The sequence below is a fragment of the Vombatus ursinus genome, unplaced genomic scaffold (assembly GCF_900497805.2).
Source record: "Vombatus ursinus unplaced genomic scaffold, bare-nosed wombat genome assembly UNPS02014808.1, whole genome shotgun sequence".
Taxonomy (NCBI): Eukaryota; Metazoa; Chordata; class Mammalia; order Diprotodontia; family Vombatidae; genus Vombatus; species Vombatus ursinus.
The window spans coordinates 210,363-238,089 of record NW_020954586.1 but is presented as its reverse complement, the minus strand read 5'-3'; the positions used below and the strand labels follow the sequence as shown (position 1 = coordinate 238,089).

General features: G+C 37.5%; 1 pseudogene; it reads right to left on the bottom strand.

Moving 5' to 3' along the window:
• LOC114052598 overlaps positions 1–27,727 on the bottom strand; it is a 48,781-nt pseudogene that overhangs the window by 8,159 nt on the left and 12,895 nt on the right.

Genomic DNA, 27,727 nt, shown 5'->3' with positions numbered 1-27,727 from the left:
AGGGGAAGGAAAGGAATAAGCATTTATTAAGCACCTACTATGTGCCAGGCACTGTGCCAAGTGCTTTACAAATATTACCTCATTTGATGCTCACCTGGGAGGCAGGTGCTATTATTATCCCCATTTTACAATTGAGGAAATTGAGGCAAACAGTTTTAAGGGACTTTCCCGGGGTCACCCAGCTAGTAGATATCTAAGACTGGAGTTGAACTCAGTTCTTCCTGAGTCCATCCACCCCCAGTGCTTTCTCCATTTCACCACCTAGTTGACTCACAAGAGATCTCTCCAAAGACACCCCGATCACAAGTGATTTACTTCAAATCCTTTGCTAGAATTAAAGGACATTGGGATAGTCCCCATGCATTATATCAGTTATCTTATTTAGTCCTTATGACCATTCCATGAAGAAGGTGACTGGGGGTGCCTCAGTACCAGGCCAGCTGGTGTTCTTGCAGCAGCTGCTAGCTCATTTGCTTGGAGAAACTCCCATAAAAGTATTGTCTCTGCTCCGGGACATTGTAGTAATGAATCTCTGTCACTTTATTTCCTAATTCAAGCCCCCAGCTAGAGATCACTGTGATATTTTTATGACCATTTTAAATCTTTCTCCCCTCCCAGGTACTCCCCAGTCTGTCCTTTCTGGTGCATTCCAACAATATCACATAAGGTTTGGATGTGCCAAGTGCTTAACAGCTTTATTATATCTTGCCAGCTTAAGTGACCAAATAAATGCTGAAGAAATAGAGATAAACTTGCTCCCAGCTAAGTATCAGCCTTTTACAAGAGAGGACAGGAGAAGCAGGGGAAGCCTAAAGAACCACGACCTTCCTTCCATCTGCAGCCCAAAGGGGTTTTCAATCATGCAGGCTCCCTCCCACTACCGGGCTGCAGCATCTGGTTCTAGCAAGCTCCATCCCTTCTCCCACTCCCCTGATAGCTGCCCCTCTGCTGCTTTTTTCTGAGGTATCTCACATGGCCTCCTTCCTCCTTCCACAAATCCAAAGGTGGGAAAGGCTGGACCAGTGAGTCCACATGCAGCCCATAGACAAATTCCAAGATTAGGGCAAAACTCCCTTGGGAAGAGGTCAGTGAGGATCCTGGGATACACCTCCCCCAAGCCAAGAGGAATATGTGTCTAGGGTACTTGTCTTTTCAGTGACACCTGGAGAAGGCATAGCCAACAGCACTGCAAAGGTGGATTTATCAACCCCCTTTTACAGAGGAGAATACTGAGGCTTGGAGTGGAGGAAAAGAGGCTTTTCCACAGACAGCAAGTGGCAGACCCAGGATTCAAGCTCAGAACTTTTGACTCCAAATTCAGTGCTCTTGATAGGTCTTCTCCCCATCTTACAAATTAGGAAACTGAGGCCCAGCGATTTAAAGTGAGGCAACCTAGGATCCTATATTTAGAAGGAATTTCAGGGGCAATCAAGTTCAGCTCTCTCATTTTACAAGTAAATGACTTGTCCAAGGTCAGAGAGCTGCTAAGCAGCAGACCCAGGATTCAGTCCAGCACTCTCCACTGCATAGCGGCAGTTTGAATGGTAGTGAACACACGGGAAGTTGTGGGGACTCAGTTACTCAGTCCTCGATACCCAGAAGCCACTACCAAAGCTCTGGCTACTCCCAGAGGACATACTGCTGCTGCAGGTGCCGAGGACTGACCTTGGCTTCACCATTTCAATTCCCTGTGGATTTTCAAACAAAAAACTCAGTAAGCCATTCATCTGAGGGAGGCCAACATAGACCTAGGAAAGAGTTTACCTAAGAGTTCCATGAGAAGCATTGTGACTCACAATTCTCTCCTAACTGTGGGGCAGTGACTTGGGTTCTAATCCTAGCTTTCACTTATTAGCCATGTGACCTTGGTAAATCATTCCCCTTCTCTGGGACACATTTTTTCTCATCTGCAAAATGAGAGGTTTGGAGGAGATAGCCTCCGAGATTGGTTCCAGTTCTAGAGCTAAGATCCAGGCGCAGTGGGAAAAATTCAGGTTTGGGAGATAGAGAACCCGGGTTTGAATCCTGCCACTGCTGGTTATTAGCCGTGTGACCTTGGGCAAATCATTTCTCCTCATCTCATCTGTAAATGGCTGCTGAGGGCCCTTCCAATTTTACATGTGTGAGCCTCTGACCTAATTGATGAGTAATGTTCCTTTGAGTCATATGGTTTAATCATCTTTAGCTTGTGTGGAATTCTCTGCATGTATTCTTTTCATTCGAGCCTCACAGTGAGGAGGTATTACTGTCTCCTGCCCCTTCCCCCAACTTAAAAAATAAGTAAATGGACTTATAGTTTCATGGGTTTAGAGACTCCTGGATGAAAAACCAGCTGGGACCCAGTTGGTCTCCTGAACACTCAGAAGCCAGCCCTCTACATAAACCTTTTGTCCCATCCCTTCCACCATCCTCTTGTACATTGCCCCCTCCACCATCTCGTCTCTCTCAGTCTGATTTTCAGAGTCTCCCTCTCAATGAGCTCCTTTGCTTGCTGCCTACGCACCCTCATGTCTCCCCATTCTTAAGAAACCCACACTCCATCTGCCCATGCCTGCTCCCTCTTTTCCTATAGCTTTCCTCCCCTTCTCAGTTGAACTACTGGAGAAAGCTGTCTGTCTTAAGTGACTCCATTTCCTACACTCTCACTTTCTTCTTAGTCCCCTACAATCTGACTTCCGACCTCTTGGCTCAAATGACTCTCCTGTCTCTAAATTGAGTGATGATCTAATTGTCCATCTTCTCAACCTGAATTCTCCCTGATTTCTCTGCTGTATGTGACCTTCTTGACCAGCTTCCCCTCTGAGATAATCCCTCCTCTCTGTGTTATTGGGACACTGTCTGACCTACTAACTGTAAGTGTCCCCCAAGACTCTATTCTGGCTTCTCTTCTCCTTCTATACTATCTTGACCAGTGGCTTTGTTGATTCTATGGATTCAAGTATCATCTCTATGTAGATGAGCCCTGGATCTGTATATTCAGCCCTAATCTTTCTCCTGAACTCCATTCCTTCACCTTAACTTCCCATTGGATATTTCCAACTGGGTACCATCTCAAATTCAATATGTCTAAAACAGAAGTTATTGTCTTTCCCCAAAAAAACCCATTGCTCTTCTGAATTTCTCTATTAAAGTCACAATCTCTATTAAATTCACAAACTCATGTGTATATACACATATACACTCATGCATATATACACATATACACCACCATCATTTATTCTGGTCATCGAGATACCCAATCTCTGAGTTACCCTCAACTCCTCCCTCCCACTAACCCCATGAATAGAATCAGTTTCCAAATCTTTACATTTCAATTTCTCTAGCATCTTTTGTATACACTCCTTCTCTCCACTCATACAGACTTCATCCCCGCTTGCCTATACTTTAGCAATAGCCTCATAATTGGTCTCCCTGCCTCCATCCTCTCCCCATTCCAATAAAGCCTCAATGGCTGTCTGAGTGATTTTCCCTAAGTTCAGGTCTGACCAGAAACTCCAGTGATTCCTTGTTACTTTTAGGATTGAATATAAAAGTCTCTGCTTGGCATTCAAAACTCTTCACAACCTGTCCCTCTCCTTTCTTGCCAGTCTTATACATCACTCACCCCTGTGCACTGTAAGATCCAGTCATATTGGTCTATGTACTGTTCTGCGCCCACAACACTCCATCCACCATGCATCACTTACTCTCATTTTTAGTCCCAGAGGGACAATGTAAGGTTTATAAAGTAGGGCATTAGAGAAATTGAATTCCATCCAATTAAGCCAATATAATATATATGTTTATATATACACACACATATAAGCCAATTGATCTAACATACAGACATATGCAAGTATATAGATATGTTCATATACATTCACAAACACATGTGCATATACATACATACGCTCATGCATATATACATACATGTGTATATGTATATATGTGTGTGTGTGTGTGTAGTATAAATACAGAGGCCCACAGAGGTTAAAGATCATAAACTAATAAAGGACTAGCAGTGAGATTGGAACCTGGGTTCAACCAGAGCCAAGGCTATTTCAACTATACCCTATTCCCATTGGAAGGAGAGAGAGGTCACTGCTTCCAGTAGCCAAATCTTCAAAGAGGAATTTTGCTTTACAAATTTTGTCCTACAAATCCTGTGTGGCCTAGGAATTCTGGTGGGATTCCAAGACTGCCCCAAGGTCATTCAACAGAGTCAAGATTTGAACTTACGTCCAGTGACTCCAAGTTCAACACTTCCCATTTGAGCATCTTTTCCACTCCAGCTAGTCACAGAGATGGTTTTTGAACCCAGGTACTCTGACTCCAAGTCCAACACTGTTTCTACTTCATCACAGCTGCCCCTCTGCTAGCAGTCTCTACCCAGGCTGAAGAAGACCTAGTTCAAAACCCACCCTTCCCTCCCTTCTAATAGTATCTCTGCCCCACTGGGAGTCACTAACGGAAAAAATGACTGACTTTGGAAGCTGCCAACTGAGGTTCAAATCTCACCACCAGAACTCACCACCAGGATAACTTGCTTCACTTCTTGGATGTCAGTTTCCTCCCCAATGCCTAACATACAAAGCATCTGTCATAGAATTGGACCTTAATAGTTTCTAGCTGGTTGATTGATTGATTGATTGACAGACAGATGGCTGCAAAGTGCCTTCCACCACTATCTTACTGTGATCTGATTGTCCTCCTTCTTTCTCTACAATCCCATCCTCTCTTGTCCCCCCCACCCCCCAAACAAGTTAGAAATGTACCAAGAGGCCAAAAAAAAAGTTTGATGAAGTGAAGTGTTGCCAGGCCCCTAAATGCTATTATAACTCCTTTGGAGAAAGCTCTTTGGTTTGGATCTAAAAGGCTGACATCCCCGGTCACTGCATGCAAAACTTGGTCTTGGGGCTGTTGGGCAGAGGGTGAAGAGAGCTGTGTAGGGATTTATTATTTTTGTGTTTTCCAAAAAAGCAAGCTTTTGGAAAGAAATAACTATTATCACGGCCCTTTGTGGCAGCCATGAAAGCTAGTACAGGTCTAACTAAGGCCCTTATTGTGTCACTGTCTTCTCTGGCCTTCCGTCTGAAAGTTGCAATCATTTTACTACCAAGTAACAGTTTTCAGTACTGAGAACAAAATGAGCCATGAGTGTACAGCCCGAGGGTAAAGCAAGTCTGCAGAGAAAAGCATTCCTTACTTTGGCTTGGCCAAGTCCCCAAGTTCACAATATTTGCCACAAAAAGTTTTTTCTTGCCAGCATGTGCTCTGCATGGAGTTTAGGAGAGGGTACAAAATCAGCCTTCTTTTCTACCTCTGAGTCAGAAAGCCATCATTTTCCTATGTGAGTGGATGGGTGGGGAGAGAGACAAGTGGCTAGGAGCATACCCCTCCCTCCCCTCCCCCCACCCCAAGATGGCATGCAATCTGATATAGTCTCTACATATGCATTCATATTAAGCATATTTTCACATTAGTCGTGTTGTAAGCAAGAATTAGAACCAATGGGAGATACTTTGAGAAAGAAGAAGCAAACAAAAAAAAAGAAAAAGAAAAAGAAAGAAAAGAGTATGCTTTGATCTGCATTCAGACTCCATCCATTCCAGACTCTTTCTCTGGATATGGACAGCATTTTCCATTCTGAGCCTTTTGGAGTTGTCTTAGATCCTTGCATTACTGAGAAGAGCTAAGTTGATCATCGTGCAATGTTGCCATTACTGTGTACACCCTAATCACGTGGCAATCCAGCCCCAGAAGTCTTGCCATACATACCTCATAACAAAGTTCCTAAAAATTCACATAGGATCATAGAGAAGGCCTTGAGCAGAGAATGTCTTGCTGAGTCCAAGTCCGATACTGTATGGATTTGTCTTATTCTTACAATGAATGAAAGAGTCTGGAAAATTTTCTTTAATAGCTCCATGCTAACTTCTTCTCCCCCAGAAGAGTTATGACCTCAAACACACCTCTAAGGCTGAAGATTTATCTCATTTACATCTTTTCAGGCATTATTTCACCTGCCACCACATCTTCAAGGTTACCTGTCTCAGCTTGCTGTTGTACAGAATCAGGATTAAGGAGTGGCCTGAGGGATAGAGGAACATCAGTGGGAGGGCAAACATCACATCCAGCCTTGTGTTTGGAATTAAGTAGCTCCATTGGGAGATGACTATACCCAAGTAGAACAGCACAAAGAGGATGAGGAAAGAGAACGTAGCTTTCATGACTCAAACATGGGCCTCTGTGCTGGAGTCCCTGGATCCCGTAGCATTGAGCTTCATCTGATGGGTGTGTCTCCGGAGGGAGAGGATGAGGAAGGACAATGAGACCAGAGACAGAGTTTAGGGGATTAGACTCAATAAGTTCATGATAACAGGGATGGTAAAATATTGACTTCCACTCACCTGGAACTCTTGGAATGCTTTTGTGTCATTTCCTCTACTGATTAAATAGTAATAAGCTCTCTCTACCAATGGAAAGTCAATGAGCAAAGAAAAGAGCAAAGGTCCCACCTGAAGCATGTTGACCACATGGTTTATTCTCTACTTCAACTGGAGGAAGAGGGGGTGGGAAAAGTTGGCAATCTTTAGGAGATAGAAGACAGTGAGGCAAGTAGCAAACCAAACACTAGGAAGGTAGGTCAGTATCCAGAAAATATCAATAACCTTAATTTGATTGGTCAGTAATTCATGTAGACAGAACACAAATATAAAGCTAGTCCATATTAATGTGCATAACAGACCGATTCTAGAAATGGCCAAGGGTACCAGGATGAGATCTCCTGTTGCCAGTTTCTTGTTCTTGATCCAATCAATTCCATTCACTAGTACCATGAATCTATTCTCCAAAATCCCCAATAGGAACTCTCCGGCTATCAGAACCAATAAGATTTTCTCCCCACAACTTAGCATGTTGTCTGAGAGATTACTACAGTCCCAAATAGTGATACTGCTGTTAGATTGATATCCAGTTAAAACAAGCCCTGAATTATATGAATATTCCTGATACTGGATGATGTAACATTTTCTTCCCTACTTTGGTCTCCTGCTTAGGTCAAAAAATGTGTGGCCCTATTAGGATACCTTCATCAAGAGCACCTCTGGTTTTTCCCAACAGTCCAATTAATCCTATCTAACCCAGACTGTCTCTGAATTGAGTGGCAATTCTATTTCCTCATTGGACGTGATTTTGGCAACACTAAGTCATTTGCCAGACGCAAATGACAAACAGTTTGTCTTTCAATGTGCTCCTCTTTCTGATCGGGCTAATTTGAATCAAAATGCCTGAACTTTGCATGATGAGCCTTGCCTACCAAACTACAAAACCCTAAATGCTGAAATCAAGCTTTCTTCCTTTCATCATCTTCATCTAATTGAAGAAATCTCTTTGGTTATTTCATATCACTGACAACCAATTTGGAGTGGGTGAGGGGAAGGATTGGAGAAGTACTAAATGCTTTTAGGAAATGATTTAGGAAAAAGAATATGCTAAAAGGTTATATGACTATTTTTCTGTTTGATGAACTGAAAATTAACTTTCATCTTACCCTCAGCTGTGTAACTGTGTTTACCATATTGTGAAAGTTTTCTTGATCAAGAATTCTATAAAATGTGACCTCAAAATGTCTTTTGTGAGAGAGATTTCCAAGGGCATGAAGGGACTTTACTGCTCTGGATGTTCTTCTCTCCAGGCAGAATAACTCTTGGATGATAACGATGATAAATTAATACAAATCATTTCTGGAGTTTGTACTAGCAGTGCAAATTACAGTACTAATATTTTTTGACAGATGAATGGAGATATTTCCAGTCTAAGAGTCTGATATTTATCTCTGTATCTTGGATATTAGGTAAGATTTTCTGAGGCATGATCATGAAAAATCCATCACCAAATTAGATAGCCAAGATGGTGGATTGGAAGCAGAAACCCAGCCAAACTCTCCCAACATTTGCCTCCAAACAACTTTAAAATAATACATCAAATCTAATTTTGGAGTAGCAGAATCAACTAAAGATCAAGGTGATACATTTTTTCTAGCCTAAGACAACTTAGGGTGTTGGCAGAAGAGGTCTGTGGCACCAGGGTGAAAGTCTGCCTGGAGCACAGCAGCAGCAGCAGCAGCTATGGGCTTTGGAGGTGACAATAGCAGCAGCAACTTCAGGAACTCTCAGCCCAGACACTAAATAATTGAGTAAATTGGTAAAATTGAGTTAAATAATTCATCATCTTGGGGTAGCTAGGTGGCACAGTGGATAGAGCTCTAGCCTTGGAGTCAGGAGGAACTAAATTCAAATCTGATCTCAGACACTTGACACTTACTAGCTATGTGACCCTGGGCAAGTCAATTAACCTTGATTGCCTCACCAAAAAAAAGTTATAATAATTCAGCACCTTGTCAGAAAGAGATTATATGAGACCATTTGCTGGCACTGAGTGCAGTTGGTGCTGATTGACAGCTCTATTGACCATATATAATTTTGGGTGTCAGTTCATGGACAGAGAATGTGTTCATGATTGATCACAGGGGAATAGGGTTCCTGGTTGCAATTCCAAGGCAGAAAGGATCACCAGTACATGTGACTGCAGAAGAACCAGGGCCCTTCCTTGGTAAAGACCAGAACGCAGACCAGAAGAGTAGTGACCACACTTGCCCATACATAATTCTGGGTGATGGTTTCATGACAGAGAGGAGTGCATCTCATATACTCACAGAGAGCAGAGGCCCTGGTCTCAATTGCAAGGCCAGGAGGAATACTAGCATGTGTGACTGCAAGGGCTAGGGGACCTGGTCACAAATGCAGAGCCAAAAAGAATTCTAGGGATTGTGGCTGCAGGGGAGCAGGTGCCCTTCCTCATTAAAGACAACAGTATAGACTAGGAGAGCAGTGACCACAGCTCTCCCTGGATCACACCACCTTGGGAGCATCAAAAACTTCTAGACCTCAAGAACTAGCTCTGAAAACAGTAGCATGAAAAAGTCTTAAAGCTTAGGACAGTACCTCTCCAGTTCCAAGGGAGTAGAGTCTAAGTTTAAAGACATGAAATAGACCGGAAAATGAACAAACAAGAAAAAAATTAATTTGAGCATAAAAATTTACTAGCTTGACAGGAAAGATTAAGACACAAACTCAGAAGAAGAAAGCAATGTGAAAACAGCTACAATAAAGCCTCAAAGAAAAATACTAATTGAACCCAAGCCCAACAGGAATTCATGGAAAAGTTAAAGAAAGAGATAAGAATAGGAGAAGGAAAATTGAGGAAAGAAATGAGAGTGATACAAGAAAATTATGAGAAGAGAATTTATAACTTGTTAAAGGAGGTGCAAAAAATTCCTAATAAAATAATATCTTAAAAACAGAATTGGCCTAATGGCAAAAGAGGCAAAGCAGTTTATTGGGAAAAAAAACTCCTTAAAAAGCACGATAGGCCAAATGAGAAAAGGAGGTACAAAAAGTCACCGAAGAAAAGAACTCTTTAAAAAATTTGCATTGGGTAAATGGAAGTTAATGACTTTATAAAACATCGAGAAACTATACAACAACGTCAAAAAAAGAAAAAAAATAGAAAAAAAATTGTGAAATATCTCATCAGAAAAACAACTGACATAATAGATCAAGGAGAAATAATGTAAGAAATATTGGACTATCAGTGGAATAGGTTAGGTACACAAGACACAGTAGTCAATGACTATAGTAATCTACTATTTGATAAATTCAAAGATTCCTGCTTCTGGGATAAAAACTCACTATTTGACAAAAATTGTTGGGAAAACTGGAAAATAGTATGTCAGGAAATAAGCACAGACCAACATCTTACAGAGTTTATCAAGATAAAGTCAAAATGGGTACCGAATTTAGATATAAAGGCTGATATGACAGACAAACTGGAGAATAAGGAATAGTTTACCTCTTACATTTATAGAGAACAGAAGAATTTATGACCAAACAGGAGATAGAGAACATTATGAAATGCAAAATGAATAATTTTGATTACATTAAATTGAAAAACATTTTTGCACAAATAAAGCCAAAGCAACCAAGATTAGGCAGGAAGCAGAAAACTGGGAAAAAATTTTTACAACCAGTGTCTCTGATAGGGACCTCATTTCTAAAATACATAGAGAACTAAGTTAAATTTATAGGAATACAAATGGTCAAAGGATACGAACAGGCACTTTTCAGATGAAGAAATTAAAGCTATCTATAGTCATATAAAATGCTTTAAATCACTATTGATTAGAGAAATGCAAATCAAATTGACCCTGAGGTACCATATCATACCTATCAGATTGGCTAACATGACAAAACAGGAAAATGATAAATGTTGGAGAAGATGTGGGAAAATTGGAACACTAATGCATTGTTGGTAAATTTGTGAACTGATTCAACCACTCTGGAGAGCAATTTGGAACGATGACCAAAGGGCTATAAAATTTGCATACCCTTCGACCCAGCAATACCACTTCTTGGTCTGTATCCCAAAGAGATCATAAAAATGGGAAAAAGACCCAGATATACAAAAATATTTATAGCAGCTCTTTTTGTGGTGGACAAGAATTGGAAATCGAGGGGATGCCCATCAATTGGGAAATGGCTGAACAAGTTATGGTATATGAATGTAATAGAATACTATTGTTCCATAAGAAATGATGAGCAGGCAGACTTCAGAAAAACCTGGAAAGATTTACATGAACTGATGCCGAGTGAAGTAAACTGTACCAGGAGAACATTGTACACAGTAACAGCCAAATTGTGGAATGACTAACTTTGACAGTTAGCTCTTCTCAGCAATGCAAGGATCTAAGATAACTCCAAAAGACTCATGATGGAAAATGCTATCCACATCCAGAAAAAGAACCACCGAGTATGAATGCAAATTGAAGCAGACTATTTTTCGCTTGTTTCTTCTTTCTCATGGCTTCTCCCATTGGTTCTATTCCTCTTTATGGCATGACTAATGTGAAAGCATGTTTAATATGAATGTATATATAGAGCTTGTATCAGATTGCATGCCGTCTTGAGGTGAGGGAGAAAATTTAAAACTTAAAATCTTATGGAAGTGAATGTTGAAAACTATAAATAAATAAATAATTAAAAAGAAAAAATGTTTCCAAGGTTAAACAAAAAATGAAAAGAAGCTAAATTTTCCTAAATTTTAATTTTATTCCAACTAAAATTACTCTGCAAAGAAAGATGTACCAGTGACTTATACTTAGTTTGAGAGATAGCATGGTGTCTGACACCTCAGAGTCAAATGAATCTAGATTCAATCTCACCTCAGAAATTTACTAACTATGAAGTGTCAATTAAGCTGTCAGAGCCTTGGTAAGATGGGTATATTAATAGTATTTATCTTGTGGTGTTGTTGTGAGCATTAAATGTGACAATCTACATAAAATCTGAAAAATTTTAAGTGTTATATAAATATCAGTTATTTTATAATTAATAACATCATTATTGATTGATTTGATTAATGAATAAAGTCTCAAGCAACTACTAAAAAACTGGACTACCTGAAAACCATGATCAAAAAAAGAACTGAAATATATTTCAAGAAATTATAAAGGAAAACTGCCCCAATATCTTAGATCCAAAGGGTAAAATAGAAATGGAAAGAGTTCACAAACTTCATAATTATTATAGCCAAGTCCAAGAGTTCACAGGTGAAGGAGAAAATATTGTAAGCAGCCAGAAAGAAACAATTCAAATATCATGGAGCCACAATCAGGATAATATAACATTTAGTGGCTTCCATATTAAATGCATGGAGAGCTCGGAATATGATGTTCTGAAAGCCTAAGGAGCTATGATTACAATCAAGAATAACCTACCCAGCAAAACTGAGTAGAATCTTTCAGAGGAAAAATGGATATTTAATGAAAGAGAGGACTTTCAAGCATTTCTAATGAAAAGATCAGAGCTGAGTAGAAAATTTGACATCCAAACACAAGACTCAAGAGAATCTTAAGAAGGTAAGCATGAAAGAGAAATCATGAGACTCATTAAAGTTAAACTGTTTAGATTTCTTATGGAAAGATGATACATGTAACTCTGAAGAACTATCATTATCAGGGTAATTAGAAGCAATCTACATAGACACAAAACATGGATGTGAGTGGATTATGTTGGGATGATGTCCAAAAAAATGAAGGAGTATGAAAGAGGAATAAACTTGGAAAAGGGGAGAGAGGTAAAATACAGAAAATTTTCTCACTTAAAAAAGGCATGCAAGAAAAATTTTAATAATGGAGGGGAAAACAGGGGTGGTGGTGGATGGCAGTGCTTGAACCTCAGTCTCATATATATATGCATATATACAAATGTATGCATGGATATGTATGTATATTTATATGTACATATATGTAAATACATACACATACACACTCAATTGTGTATAAAAATCTATCTCACTCAACAGAAGTTAATAGGAGGGGAAAGGTATAAGAAAATGGGGGGATGACAAATGGGACAGATTAAGGGAGGCAATGGTCAGAAGCAAAATGAACTTTTGATGAGGAACAGGATAAAACAAGAAAGAGGAGATAAAAAGAAGAAAATAGGTTGGAGGGAAATACACAGTTAATAATCATAACTGTGAATGTAAATGCAATGAGCTCACTCATAAAATGGAAGCACATAAGCAGAATGGATTAGAAATCATAATCCAACAATATGATGTTTGCAATGGATACATTTGAAACAAAGAACACACACACAATTAAAATAAGGAGATGGAGCAGAATCGATCATGCTTTAGCTGAAGTAAAAATGGCAGGGATGGCAGTTATGACCTCAGACAAAACAAAAGCAAAAATAATTAATTAAAATTAATAAATATTTAAATAAAATAATTAATTAAAATTAATTAATTAAAAGAGATAATCAGGGAACCTATATTTTGATAACTGCTACTATAGATAACAGAGTAATATAAAAATTATAGCAAGTTTCTTTGAAAAAGGCCTCATTTCTCAAATATATAGGGAACTGAGTCAAATTTATAAAAATAAGCCATTTCCCAATTGATAAATGGTCAAAGGATATGAACAGGCAATTTTCAGAAGAAGATATCAAATCTATCTATAGTCATGTAAAAAGGCTCCATATCAATGTTGATTAGTGAAAGGTAAATGAAAACAACTGTAAGTGAAAATGACAAATGCTGGATGCAATGAGAGAAAATAATGAAATGTTGGTGGAGTTGTGAAGTGGTCTAATCATCGTAGAAAGTAATTTGAAGCTATGCCTATAGGGCTATAAGACTGCATACTCTTTGATTTAGTAATAACTCCAGGTTTGTATCCCAAAGAGATCAAAGAAAAAGGAGAAAGGACCTATATACACAAAAATATTTATAGCAGCTTTTTTTGTAGTAACAAAGAATTGGAAATTGAGAAGATGCTCATCAATTGGGGAATGACTGAACAAGTTACAGAATATGAATGTGCTGGAGTACTATTTTGCTATAAGAAATGATGAGAGGGATGATTTCTGAAAAACATGAGAAGATCTATATGAACTGATCAGCTGTGAAAGACTTAGCAACTATGGTCAATATAATGATCCAAGAAAATTCCAAGGGATTCATGATGACAAATGCTACCCACCTCCAGAGAAAAAAACTGACGAAGTCTGAATGCAAATTGAAGTATTGTTTTCTCTCTTTATTTTTCTTGCTTTTGTGGGGGCATGATCTGGATAATATGGAAATATGTTTTGCATAATTTTACTAGTACAATTGATGCCATATTGCTTTCCTTCTCATGAGTGGAAAGGCAAAAGAAGAGGGAGAGAATTTGAAACTCATTTTTAACGTCAAAAATAAACAATAAATTGTTAAAAAAAATCATCCGCCACCTCCATCACCACCACTATCATCATCATCTTCATTATCATCATCATCATCATCATCCTCACCAGAAACAATAACAGTGGAAAGAAGGTTCTGCCCTCCACCCCTCTGTGATACATGCAGTCACCAGAAGCAGGATTTTATGTGGGACTAGAGGTTTGTTTCTGAAATTGCTACCCTGTGTGTTATACTTAGGTAATCCACCAGGAGGCACTTTAAGCTCAAGTTGTATCATCTTTTTTCAACTGCATGCATGAGTACAAAATAGTGCATCCAAGTACTAAGTCCTCCCTGTTAATTGCTATCCCCAGTTGGAATACCTCCCTACTTGCCTCCAAAATTAGAGGTAAGAATATACTTATGTTACAGGAGAGAGTCTGGACCAACGATTTCACTTCTCTAAGGAACTCCTAACTGAGGGGAAACTTTCTCAATGAAGGTTGGCAACTTCTCTGCAGATTATATTCACAGATAATTGTTCCCATCATTGAGAGGCCAAATGATTTGCCCACTGTCATCCTGGCAGTATGTGACAAAAATAGAAATAGAACCCAATCTTCCTGGCTTGGAGTCCTTCCTTATCTCTCTTATGCCATGCTGCTTCTCCAAGAATATTCTTCTAGTAACTTGTCATTTGCTTCATTGATTGTGTTTTCCTGGTTTCCCCAATTGGTTTTTCACTCTAAGCATGATACAAGTGAAAAAGCACTTAACCAGGACATAAAGCAAATTAAATTTACTGAAATAAAATTCCAAGTAACAAAACATGGTTTTAAAAAGTTATTTTTAAGTAATGGAACAGCACTATTCAGTATTAAGGTCTAAATTTTAATTCCTACCCTTTTTCTACTATACACCCATACCTATATCTGTTTATTAAACTAAAACAAAGTCTTTTTTTTTCCTCCAAAGTAAACATTTCTTGGTTTAAGAACCAGAAATAGGGGTGATGAGGATGAAATCATAATATGGGATCCTGTCAAGAACTGACTGCATAGTGATTTCCATCTCAAATTTCTGGCTGTTAATCAAGCTATTTCAGTCAAACACCTTCTCAGTGTCTTTTCTTGATGTTGTACATGTCTGGCTAGTGAATGCATGTGGTCAGGACAAACCCCAGAAGAACAGGAGAGAAAATTTCCTAAAATAGAGAGACTCAAAGTACTCCCTCATCCTTTAAAAAAACTCTCTTCTAAAAGGTAATGACAGTAGGGTGATGTCTTGTATTCTGCTTATCTGTGCTTCTTTCTTCCATCTTCCAACCTCCTTGGTCCTTCAGGATACAGAAATTTAGGTGACACCAGTTCCTCCCACTGCCCAGTGGAAGCAGTCAGTGTTATAATACTAATAATTCACATGTAGACAGCACTTTAAGGCTTAACAAATACTTTGCATATTAGAGGGGTGATCTGGAGGACACTGACAAACTACTTCCAATCAACTTGGTGAGAATACAAAACCTTTGGAGACATCTAGGGAGCATCTTCCCATGAAATGTAGATATGTTCATTGACATCTTGCTGATGAGATACAAGTAACTCAGGATGATAGCCTGAGATATTCTTATCTGGAGACACTGGCCCTAATAGTACATGAAAGTAAACTTTTTTTATTTATTTATTGGCTAGGCAATGGGGTTCAGTGAGTTGCTCAGGGTCACACAGCTAGTAAATGTTATGTGTCTGAGGCTGTATTTGAACTCAGGTCCTCCAGAATCCAGGGCCAGTGCTTTATCCACTGTGCCATCTAGCTGTCCCTGAAAGTAAACTCTTAAGACTAGATCAGTTTCTTGTTTATGTTTTCTCCCTATTCGAGGTTCCTTTTATGCCTCTTGTCTTAAGCCATTTTCCAGAGAGCAGCAAAGGTTTAAGGAGGGAATTTTGCCCCAACCCTACAGGAGCAGTTGGTGACTTTCAGCAGAAGTAGATGACAGAGATAGTCATGCTTGCACATGTCTGGAGGAGCTCATGGGCAATTTCCTGAATCCTCATGTCCTATATGTGGGGTGTGGGTGCAGTTTTGTACTTCCTAGGCAGTATGACCTTGGAATCTAGCATTCTAACCAGATAAGGAATCATGTCTGAGCAGCACCAGCTTTTGGAATTTTCTTGTGGGTACCTTCAAGTTCAAGAATTCTTAAGTTTGACAACTCTGAGGTACCATCCCACACATGTTATAATGGCTAATATGACAGAAAAGGGAAATGACAAATGTTGGAGAGGATTGGGAGAATTGAGACACTAATGCACTGTTGGTGGAATTGTGAACTGATTCAGCCATTCTGGAGAGCAATTTTGAACTATGCCCAAAGGCCTATAAAACCATAAAACTTTGACCCAGGAATACCACTAATAGGCCTCTGTCCCAAAGAATTAAAAAAAACAACAAAAAAAAAGGAAAATGACTTGTAAGCACAAAAATAGTTATAACAGTTCTTTTGTTAGTGTCAAAGAATTGGAAATTGAGTGGATGCCCATCAATTAAGGAATGGCTGAACAAGCTGTGATACATGATTATGATGGAATACTATTGTACTATATGAAATAACAAGTAGAATGCTCTCAGAAAAACCAGGACTTACACGAACTGTTGTAAAGTGAAATGAACAGAACCAGGAGATCACCGTACACAGTAACAATGATATTGTAATGGTGATCAGCTGTGAGTGGCTTGGCTATTCTCAGCAATACAATGATGTAAGACAATTCTGAAGCACTTATGAAAAAGGTTATCTAGCCCTCAAGGAAGAATTGATGGAATCTAAATGCAGATTGAAGCATACTTTTAAAAAAGCTTTCTTTTTCTTTTTTTGTTTTTTCTTGGTCTATGTTTGATTTCACAACATGACTAAAATGGAAATGTTCTGCATGACTGCACATCTATCAAATTGCTTGCCTTCTCAATGAAGAGGATGGGGAGAGAGGAAGAGAGAGAATTTGCCACTCAAAATTTAAAAAAAAGAATGTGAAAAATTGTTTTTACATGTAATTGGAGAAAAAAAGTTAAATAAAAAATTTAATTTCCAACTTTGAGAGGCCAAGGGATTGGTCCTTACAAAGAGAGATTTCTTGATGCAGTGGTTTCCTTAGAGAGAGGGTCTCATAACAATCCTAGATATTATTGCTATTTTACAAATGATGTAATGATGCTCAGAGAGATTAAGACCTACCCATGGTGATACAGGTTCTAAGGGTCAAAGTGAGACTTTGCACCCGGATTTTAGTGGTTCCAAATTCAATATTTTATGAATTGAACTAACTCTCAGTGATCTTGCAACTATAATGAATGAAAGGAATTGGGGAAAAGTCCTTTAAGAAACCTATGCCAACTTCTTTCCATCCCAGAAAAGAAAAGGTCATTCTCAAATTCATGTTTAGAGCTGAGGCTTTATTTCATTTATTTCTTTTCAAGGAGGACTTCACCTGCCCCAGAACCCTTAGGATGACCTGTATCAGCTTGCTGTAACCCAGAATCAGGATCAATGAGTGACTTGAGGGACAGAGAGAATTAATTGCCATATCTAACAGTCTAGCCACATTATCCTCAGTCGAAGGGCAGCTCTTGACAGTGAGAAGGGTGCCCAAATAGTACAGTACAAAGAGGTTGTATGATAAAAGAGACCACTGTCTTCATCACTCTTACATGGGCCTCTGTGCTGGGATCTTTGGAGCCAGTGACATTGAGCTTTGTTTGCCGAGTATGTTTCCACAGGGAAAGGACTAACAGGAAAGAAGAGATTATGGCCAGAGTGCTGGTGTTCAGACTTAGCGAGCTGAGGAAAACCTGGACGACAAGGTGCTTACTTGTACTCATTTGGACTTCTTAGGATGCATTCCTTTGACTTTCTTTACTAAAGATTCTGTGATAGTAATAAGCTCTCTGTACCAGCAGAAAGCCAGTGGACCAAGTGATGACTAATGGTGCCACTAAAACTGTGGGGACCACTCTGTTGATTTTCCACTTCAACCAGAGGAAGAGAGAGTGGGAAGGGAGAGTTGGTGATTTTTAATAACGCAGTTAGTAAGCCAAACATTTGAATAATGGGCCAATATCCAGAAGAGATCAATGATTCTCATTTTATCTGTAGTTGATTCATCTGTCCAGAACATGATTCGTAAGCCATTCCATGTTATTTTGCATAACAATGATTCAGGATATGGCAAAATTGACAAGGATTAGATCAACTATTGAGATTTTCTTGCTCTTGGACCAGTCTATGCAGTTCACTAATGCAACAAACTCATTCTCAAGAATCCCCGTGAGAAAGTCTCCAGTTATCAGAATCAGAAAATTTTCTTCTTTGGATTTGACATGTTGAGAGATAGAAAACCACCTAGAAATTATAGATGTCTCTAATATTTCTTCTGCTGTTGTTGTTGGATTGATTTCCAACCAAAAGGGTCCATGGAATGAAACTTATATTCCTGATACTTGACAAATTCAGTAGCTTTTTTCCTCTATCTTAACTGCGACTGCTATCTCAAGTAAGAAAATGTTTAGCCCTGTTAAGGTCATCAGAACCTTAACTGCTCAACAGCTCAGTTAATGTCGTCCAACCTAATCACTATCTCTAGGTGGCAATTTTTATTAAATTAATGAATTTTTAGTTTTCAGCATTCACTTCCATAAGTTTTTGAGTTTTAAATATTTTCCCTCTCCCTCCTTTCTCCCTCTCCCCAAGATGGCATGCAATCTGATATGGGCTCTAAATGTACATTCATATTAAACATATTTTCACATTAGTCATATTGTAAAGAATTAGAATCAATTGGAGGAATGACAAGAAAGAAGAAACAAAACAAAACAAAGAGAGCAAATAGTATGCTTTGATTTGCATTTAATGGATGTGGATAGCATTTTCCATCATGAGTCTTTTAGAATTGTCTTAGATCCTTGCATTGCTGAAAAGAGCCAAGTTTATCAAAGTTGGTCATTGCACAAAGTTGTTGCTGTGTACAGTGTTCTCCTGGTTCTGCTTACTTCACTCAGTATCAGTTCATGTAAGTCTTTCCAGGTTTTTCTGAAATCTACCTGCTCATCATTTCTCATGGAACAATAGTATTCTATTACATTCATATACCACAACTTGTTCAGCTGTTTCCCAATGGATGGGTGAGCCTCAATTTCCAATTCTTTGCAACCACAAAAAGAGTTGCTATAAATATTTTTGTACATGTAGGTTCTTTTCCCATTTTTATGATCTCTTTGGGATACAGACCTAGTAGTGATATTGTTGGATCAAATTGTTGGATCAATTGTTGCATACTTTTATAGCCCTTTGGGCATAGTTCCAAATTACTCTGCAGAATGGTTGGATCAGTTCATAACTCCACCAATAATGCATTAGTGCTCCAATTTTTCCACATCTTCTCCAATATTTATCATTTTCCTGTTTTGTCAAGTTAGCCAATCTGATAGGTGTGATATAGTACCTAAGAATTATTTTGATTTGCATTTCTCTAATCAATAGTGATTTAGAGCATTTTTTATAGGAGTATAGATAGCTTTAATCTCTTCATCTGAAAACTGCCTGTTCATATCATTTGACCATTTATTGGGGAATGACTTGTATTCTTATAAATTTGATTCAGTTCTCTATATACTTTAGAAATGAGGCCCTTATCAGAGACACTGGTTGTAAAAATTATTTCCAATATTTCTGCTTCCTGCCTAGTCTTGGTTGCATTGGCTTTGTTTGTACAAAACCTTTTCAATTTAATGCAATTAAAACTATCCATTTTGCATTTCATAATGTTCTCCATCTCCTGTTTGGTCATAGATTCTTCCATTCTCCATAAATCTGACAGGTGAACTATTCCTTGCTCTCCCAGTTTGCTTATAGTATCAGCCTTTATATCTAAACCAGGTACCCATTTTGACTTTGTTTTGGTATACAATGTAAGATGCTGGTCTATGCCTAGTTTCTGACATACTCTTTTCCAGTCTTCCCAGCAGTTTTTGTCAAATACTGATTTCTTATCCCAGAAGCTGGGGTCTTTGGGTTTATTAAACAGTAGATTACTATAGTCACTGACTACTGTGTCTTGTGTACCTAACCTATTCCACTGATCCACGACTCTATTTCTTAGCCAGTACTAAGTTGATTTGATGATTGTCACTTTGTAATACAATTTAAGATCTGGTATAGTGAGGCCACCTTTCCTACCATTTCTTTTCAGTAGTTCCTTTGATATTCTGGACCTTTTATTCTTCCAGATGAATTTTGTTATTATTTTTTCTAGCATTATAAAGTAAATTTTTGGTACTTTGATTGGTATGGCACTGAATAAGTGAATTAATTTAAGGAGAATTGTCATTTTTATTGTATTAGCTAAGCCTACCCATGAGCAACTGATATTTTCCCAATCATTTAGATATGACTTTGTGTGAAAAGTGTTTTATAATTTTGTTCATATAGTTCCTGGGTTTCTTTTGGTAGGTAGACTCCCAAATATTTTATAATTTATAATTTTATAAATGGAATTTCTTTTTCTATCTCTTGATATTGGGACTTGCTGGTGATATATGGAAATATCAATGATTTATGTGGGTTTATTTTATAGCTTGCAACTTTGCTAAAGTTGTTTATTATTTAAAGTAGTATTTTTTTTTAACTTTATTTTCTAGGATTTTCTAAGTATATCATCATATCATCTCCAAAGAGGGATAACTTTGTTTCTTCTTTGCCTATTCTAATTCCTTCATCTAGGTGGCATTTTGATTTTCTTTCTTTTTTTTGTGATGGTTCTAGAAAGGCTTAATCACTTACTAGGATGCAAATGGAGTACAGCTTGTCTTTCAGTGTTTTGCTTTTCTGCTCAGATTAATTTGAATTCAAACACATGAAAAGTCAATGATGAGATTACTTCATGATTTTGGGAATTCAATCAAGCCCCAAATATGGAGATGAAATTCCTCCACTTCATCATCTTCATTGCTCTCATCATCACCAGTACTATTATGGACACTGCCACCAAAAGCAATTGTAAGGTAGTCACCCAATGAGTGTAAAGCAAATTTAGAATTCTGTGATATACAATGAAATAATATAAACTATACCATAATATATTCTACAGGTAATAAAAATGATGAATCTAGAGGCTCTGATTAATAGAAAAGAGTAAACAGCCCTGAAATATATGCACATTTACATATTTATCAGAATTTGAAATAGATGAAAAATAAAAATTGGAAGGGAAAAAAACCTAGTTGTTCCAAAGATAAAGTTCTCATCTGCAATTGAATAAAAGGTTTACATTCCAGGGAAGTATAATAATTAATTGTTTGTAAATAAATATAACTTGTTTCATTAACCAAGTTTAATAGTATATATTTGTGTGTATATAGATGTGTGTGCGTGTGTATAGCCAAATTGAGTTCATACCCTCCAGACAATATTAAGAATCATAAGAAGAAAATTATAGAAAACAAATTAAATTTGTTATCTATAAAAATAATTTTAATGGTCTTAATTCACTTACTAAAATAAAAAAGTTAGAGAAAAGATAAAGAACAAATTCATCAAAATGTCTTTATGGGAAATATTTTTTAAAGTACATGTTGACTGAAGTTAAGAGATTACTCTAAAAATATATCGTGCAACTATAAGATTAAAGAACGTAGGAGTAATCATAATGATATCTGATAAGATAAAATTCAAACTAGGAAATTTTGATAAATGAACAACATCATATAATGGTGAAAGAAAGTGAATAGCAAGTGTATAAGAATTTCCCAATTTTTTTTAATCCAACAATTGTTGTCTTTTGTTTTCAAAGAGGATTGATGACATCATGGGGTGATGTATTGACTTGTGCATGAGTTGAATTTTAGTGAGTCAGAGTTACACAGTCATCAGTCTCATTCTCTTTTTTAGTCATCAAGTCCGGTGGCAAGACAAAAGTCAAAATGACTAGTGATGGCCCAGGATGCAGTGGATGTTCCTGGCATCTTGGATTTCTGACCAAGCTCTAAGTACTCCACAGCACCTGCTTCAGTCACCTTTGAGGCAGTTGAAACAAATTGTTCTCATCAACCCATTCCACTAAAGGAAGTCTTCACATGCTTGGGATAGACATCCTCCAACTCACAAATGGATTTGAAGCCTGTCGGTTATCTTTAACCTGGTTTAGACCATCTATCATGATGGTTTTTACTGGAGTGTGGTTACTGCATATGCTACAACTTCTTGTAGTCACAGGTGAGACTCGAGTGAAAAGTGGAAACCAAAGGCGGGTGAACAGTCCTGAATAGGGCTCAGGCAAGCCCTCACATCAGAGGTGCTAGTCCTCCCTGAGCAATTATACAGATAAACTAATATTTAATATATCACTGGCATTCACTTGTCAAACTGACATTGACTTATATGTTCACTAAGTTCCCACAAAAAGTAGCTATTACTAAACTCATGGTTGTAGGGGTAACCGTATGGGTGGCTATCCTCCTAAACTCTTTTTCATGAGCCCCTCACCAGTTTTTCCCATTAACAATCAGGCAGCAGACTCATTTCCTTCTTTGGCAAGGGCATTTGCTCAAATTGTATAACAAGAACATTAGTTACAGAGCATTCCCTCCAAAAACAGAGGTACACCATCCTAAAAATATCCCAAGAGTCCAGAAAGGGAGGGAGAAAATGAGCATTGAGAAAAACAGTTATTTCTGTCTTACACTAACAATCAATTATTGAATTAGGACTAAGGTTTTTCCCCTTTTTTACTTTTTCATTCAGCAGTCAGCCTTTCAAGGTTATTCAGGCGGCCTTTGAAGTACAAAGCTGATAATGAGAGGGAAAACTCAGACCAAAAGGTAAATAAGTTTTAGTTTAGGTGAACTGATGGAATCTGGCCCATTCTGTTTTGCTCAGACAGGTCTGGGAAAAAGTGGATTCTCCCTTTTTTCTATATTACCCTAAACAGGATGATATGGGTGTAGATAAGTCTCACTGACCAAGACTGAGTGATTAGATTTACACCTTAGCCCCTCATTAGAATAGGTCCACCTTCCATTATAATATCCATTCTTCTCACTAATTGTTAACCAATCAGAGTTGAATTTCACCCTCAGGAACACCCACTCTTTCAAAAGCATATAAGGGTAGAATGGGTTCTATGAGGGATGTTTGGCATTTGAGAGTGCCATTGACCCTTTTATTAGTTATATGTTAACATGATTGATAAAATGATTACCCAGAAGTTATGTCTCTTGAACTTTTTATACATCACAACTTAAATACAATGGTAATGAGGCACATGTTTAGCTGATGCACCAACCAGAGCAACTCATAACGCTAAAATAATAGGTCCTTAATGTCCTTTATCTCTCCAGAAGTATCTCATGAAGTTCACTGCAGGTGTCTCTGCAATTCATCTAGGCTTTTTCTACAAAGGGCAAAGTGTTTGGGCCAGCATCTCTTAGACTGTGGTATCTTGGCTGGATGTCCTATCTGGTGTTGGGCTATGCTGGGAATTCACTGGATGTAATAACTGCCAGACATGGCTGAGGAAGCCACTTTGCCATTGGCCATTGGCTGTCAGTTGGGACCAGGCAGGTCACTCTTTGGTCAGGCAGCTACTTGTTGCTGGATTGTGCAGAATGACCAGGCAGGTTGCTCTGCCCCAACAGCTGCTTCCCAGCTGTGATGGGGTGAACAGGTTGCTGGGCTTTTTTCCAGGCATGGCATTTCTGCCAGACAAGTTTAATCCACTGGTGTCTCAGGGTTGCCGTTTGATGGACAACTGCAGTCTTTTGTCCACCTATAATCACTGTCAGGACTGGGAGATATTGCCCTCTCTCTTCTGCTGGAGTATTGCCACGCTCTTTTCAGCAACCCAGTTTTTTGGTTAGGATAATGATCAATAGCTGGGGATTGGTAGGAGTTTCTTCCCTTTGATTCTCTCAAAACTGAGGTTCTGTTATTATTTGTCATCTCCAGGCAGAAGGGATAGATTTACCTCTGCTTTCAATAGATTCTTTATTAATTAAAATCAAAACCTACTGCATGTTGCCTTAGGGCGATTAGTTTCAGTTCAATTTTTTTTTAACCTTCCTACTACTTTGGGAATCTTATGTAGATGGTAGCTAGAGACAAAGGTGTTCATGCAGTCTATGTCTTAGCGAAACACTCATTGCTTTTACAAGCATTTAAAGCATTCAAGCCTCATACCCTTGTTGTTGATCAGTGGTGACCCCATTTCAGGTTTTCTGGGTAAAGATTCTAGAGCAGTTCACCATATCCTTCTTCAGCTCATTTTACAGATGAAGAAACAAAGGCCAGGGTTAAGTGACTTGTCCAGGGTCACACAGCTAGTGTCTGAGGCCAGACTTGAACTCAGGAAGATGAATCTTCCTGACTCCAGGGCCCGCACTCTATCCACTGTGCCACCTAGCTGGCCCCTGCAGAATTGCAGTGAGGATAAAATGAGTGTGTGTGTGTGTATGTGTGTGTACACATGTATACACATATATATACACACACAAACTGCTTTGCAGACATCAAAGTGCTACATAAATGCTTTTATATATCTATCTGTTTATTTATTTATTTGCATCTAAAGACTTTTCCTTTTGCTATTTAATGTCTCAACCACTCAGCCTCTGAAGACCTTCAATTTTTGCTGAAGTCTTACTGGGGCACCCCCTTCCCTCTGACTTCATACATAAAAAAAAAGAATAGCAGCAACACTGGAAGAAAGAGAACTATACATGAAAAATGGTAAAAGATTTCAAAACTCCATTATTAGAATATAAAAAATTAAGTAAAATGATTAATAACTAAGAAATCACTGATCTACCTACTCAGGTGACACATTGGGATGAATAGATATATGGAAAGAACTAAATGGAAGAGACGGGGAAGGTATGCACATTCTTTTAAAAATGTTAATAAAATCAATCTCATTAGATTATAGAGAAGCCTTGCAAAAATTTGGAAAGCTAGACATGATATGTTGCAAATTTTTGGATCAAAACATTTACAATAAATAACAATAGCAGTAAAATGTTATAAAATTACTTGGAAATGGAAAAAAAAACTACCTATTAAGCAAGGATTGGGTGAAAGAAGACACCTCATAAAATAATAACAGAATGTTTAAAAAAAGCCTGTAACAGATTGTGTACCATCTTGTGGAAGGAGGTGGGCAGGGACAGGGAGAAAAATTTAGAACTCAAAAGCTTATGGAAGTGATTGTTGAGAAATCAAAACAAATTAATAAAAAGTCCCTTCCCCACCCTATCCCCCACTTTTCTCACCTCTCTAGAAGTTCAGAACACTTCTAAACCTGTTCGGATGTACACTTTGTTTCCCCACCCTATCCCCCAGTTTTCTCACCTCTCTAGAAGTTCAGAACACTTCTAAACCTGTTCAGATGTACACTTTGTTTCCTCTTCAAAACAAATGAGAGTAAGGGTCCTACATTACTAGTCCTGCACCTCTACCTGTTTCCTCTGTATTAGTTCTTCATTTCATGCCCCGTTTTTATGAGATGATTGATCCTTTTTTACCTTTTCCTACCCAGTTTTGTTTTTTTTAGAATCACCCTACCATACACAACTCAGTCACAATCTTTCTTTCAAACTACCTTAGTAATGATAAGTTTTAAGATACTGATAACATTTTCCCATAGTATAAGTAAATAATTTAACCTTTATCAGTATTTTTAATGATTTCCTTACATTTCTTCTGGATCTTTTATATAAAATCTTCCATTGAGTTGTGGTCTTTTTGTTACAAATCACTGAAAGTCTTTTAGTTCATCAAATATCCATTTTTAAATTTAAGATTGTACTCAACTTTGCTGGATAAGTTATTCTTGGATGCAACCCCAGTTCCTTTGCTCTTTGAAATATAATGTCCTAAGACCTATGATCTTTTTGTGTACAAGCTGCTTAGGGCTTGTGAAATAATGATGGGTTTATTTTCATAGCATTGATTTTTTTTTCCTGTTGATTGCAATATTTTCTCTTTAACATGGGAATTTTGAAACTTGGCTATGACATTCTTGTGAGTTTTCTTCCTAGGATCTCTTTCAAGTGAAGATTGGTGGATTTTTCTATTTTTATTTTACCTTCTTGTCCTAGGACTTCAAGACAATTTTCCTTAACAATTTCTTGTGATATTGTATCCAGATTCATTTTTTGATCACAACTTTGAGGTAGTCTGACAGTTCTTATGTTGTCTCTCTTTGAACTGTGCTCCTGATCAGCTGTCTTTCTAATTAGATGTTTCAGACTATCTTCTATTTTTTCTAGCTTTATTACGTCTTCATGTCTTATAATGTCATTGGATTCCATTTGCCCAATTCTAATTTTCAAGGAGTTATTTTCTTCCTTAAGATTTTGTATCTCCTTTTCTAAATGGTTAACTTTGTTTTTTTTTTTTAATAATTTTCCTGCATTGCTTTTATTTTTTCTAATTTTTTCCTTGTTCTCTCTTATTTGATTTTTGAATTCCTTTTTATTTTTTCCTTACAATTTTGTATTTCTTTTTTAATTGGTTAAGTTTCTTTTCATAATTTTCTTGAATTGCTCCCCCCCCCAAGTTTTCCTTGTTCTCTATCATTTGATTTTTGAATTCCTCTTTAAATCCTTCCAAGATTTCTTTTTGGGCTTGTGATTGCATGATTTACTCTTTAGGGTAGAAGTGACTTTTTTTTTTAACCTCACTATCTTCCTCTGAATATGAATCCAGATCTTTTACACCAAAGTAGCTATCAATGGTTAGGTTCTTTTTCCTTTGCTTACTCATTTTTATTTTAAATTTGAATTATTTTATTTTTAAGCAGCTTAATATTACTATCAAGTTTTAATCCCAAGTTTCTTTCAAGCCATGCCTGTTATTTATAATTTTGTAACATTAACTTTTTTTTTTTTTGGTTAGGCAATGGGGTTAAGTGACTTGCCCGGAATCACACAGCTAATAAGTATCAAGTGAATGAGACTGGATTTTGACTCAGGTCCTCATGACTGCAGAGCCAGTGATTTATCCACTGATCCACTTAACTGTCCTGGTAACATTCACTTTGATTTTGGTTGTCCTTCCCATTTATATTACTGTAGATATTGTGTCTATTGTTTGCTTAGCTCTGTTTATTCCCCTCTGCATTAGTCTATGTTGATCCTTCTGTGTTTCTTTGTACTTGACATGTTCATTATTACTTACAGCAAAATAACATTCCAACATTCCACAATAATAAACAAATCACAATTTGTTTAGCCATTCCCTAATCAATAAGCATCTAGTTGTTTATAATTCTTTGCTCCCACAAAATTTCTGCTACATATGCTTTTGTGTATGTGGGGACTTCTTTCTTGTCAGTGGCTTCCTTTGTAATGGAGTTTCTGTATCAAAGTGTATAGACATTTTAGGCACTTGGAATGATTTCAAATTTCTTTCCAAAATAGATGTTTTGATTCATAGCTCCACCAACAATGAAGTAGTGTGACTGTCTTCCCCCAACCTTGACAACATTGAACATTTTACCTTCTGTAATTGCTTCTATTCCTTGTTTGGTTAAGAATTCATCTCTTACCAATACCTGTGAGAGCCAGATGATCTGTTTCTCTTCTAATTCTTCACATATCATGATCATGCATTCATTTAGGATGTATTGTGGGATATAGCATAAATATTGGTATAAGACTAATTTCTGCCATTTTGAATCTTGAATTGCAATATTAATTGAATTATCTTTTAAATCATTCTGGACCAAGATTTTTTTTTAATATAAGGAAGTGTTTGAAGATAATCCTCTATTTCTTTTAAATTTTTAGTTTTGCTAGCATATAATTGGGTCTTATAATTCTTTGAGTTCTTTTCTTTTTGTTGGAATTACTCCTAGTTCATTTTTATTGTTTATTTGACTTTCTTCCTTCCTTTTAAAAATCAGTTTAG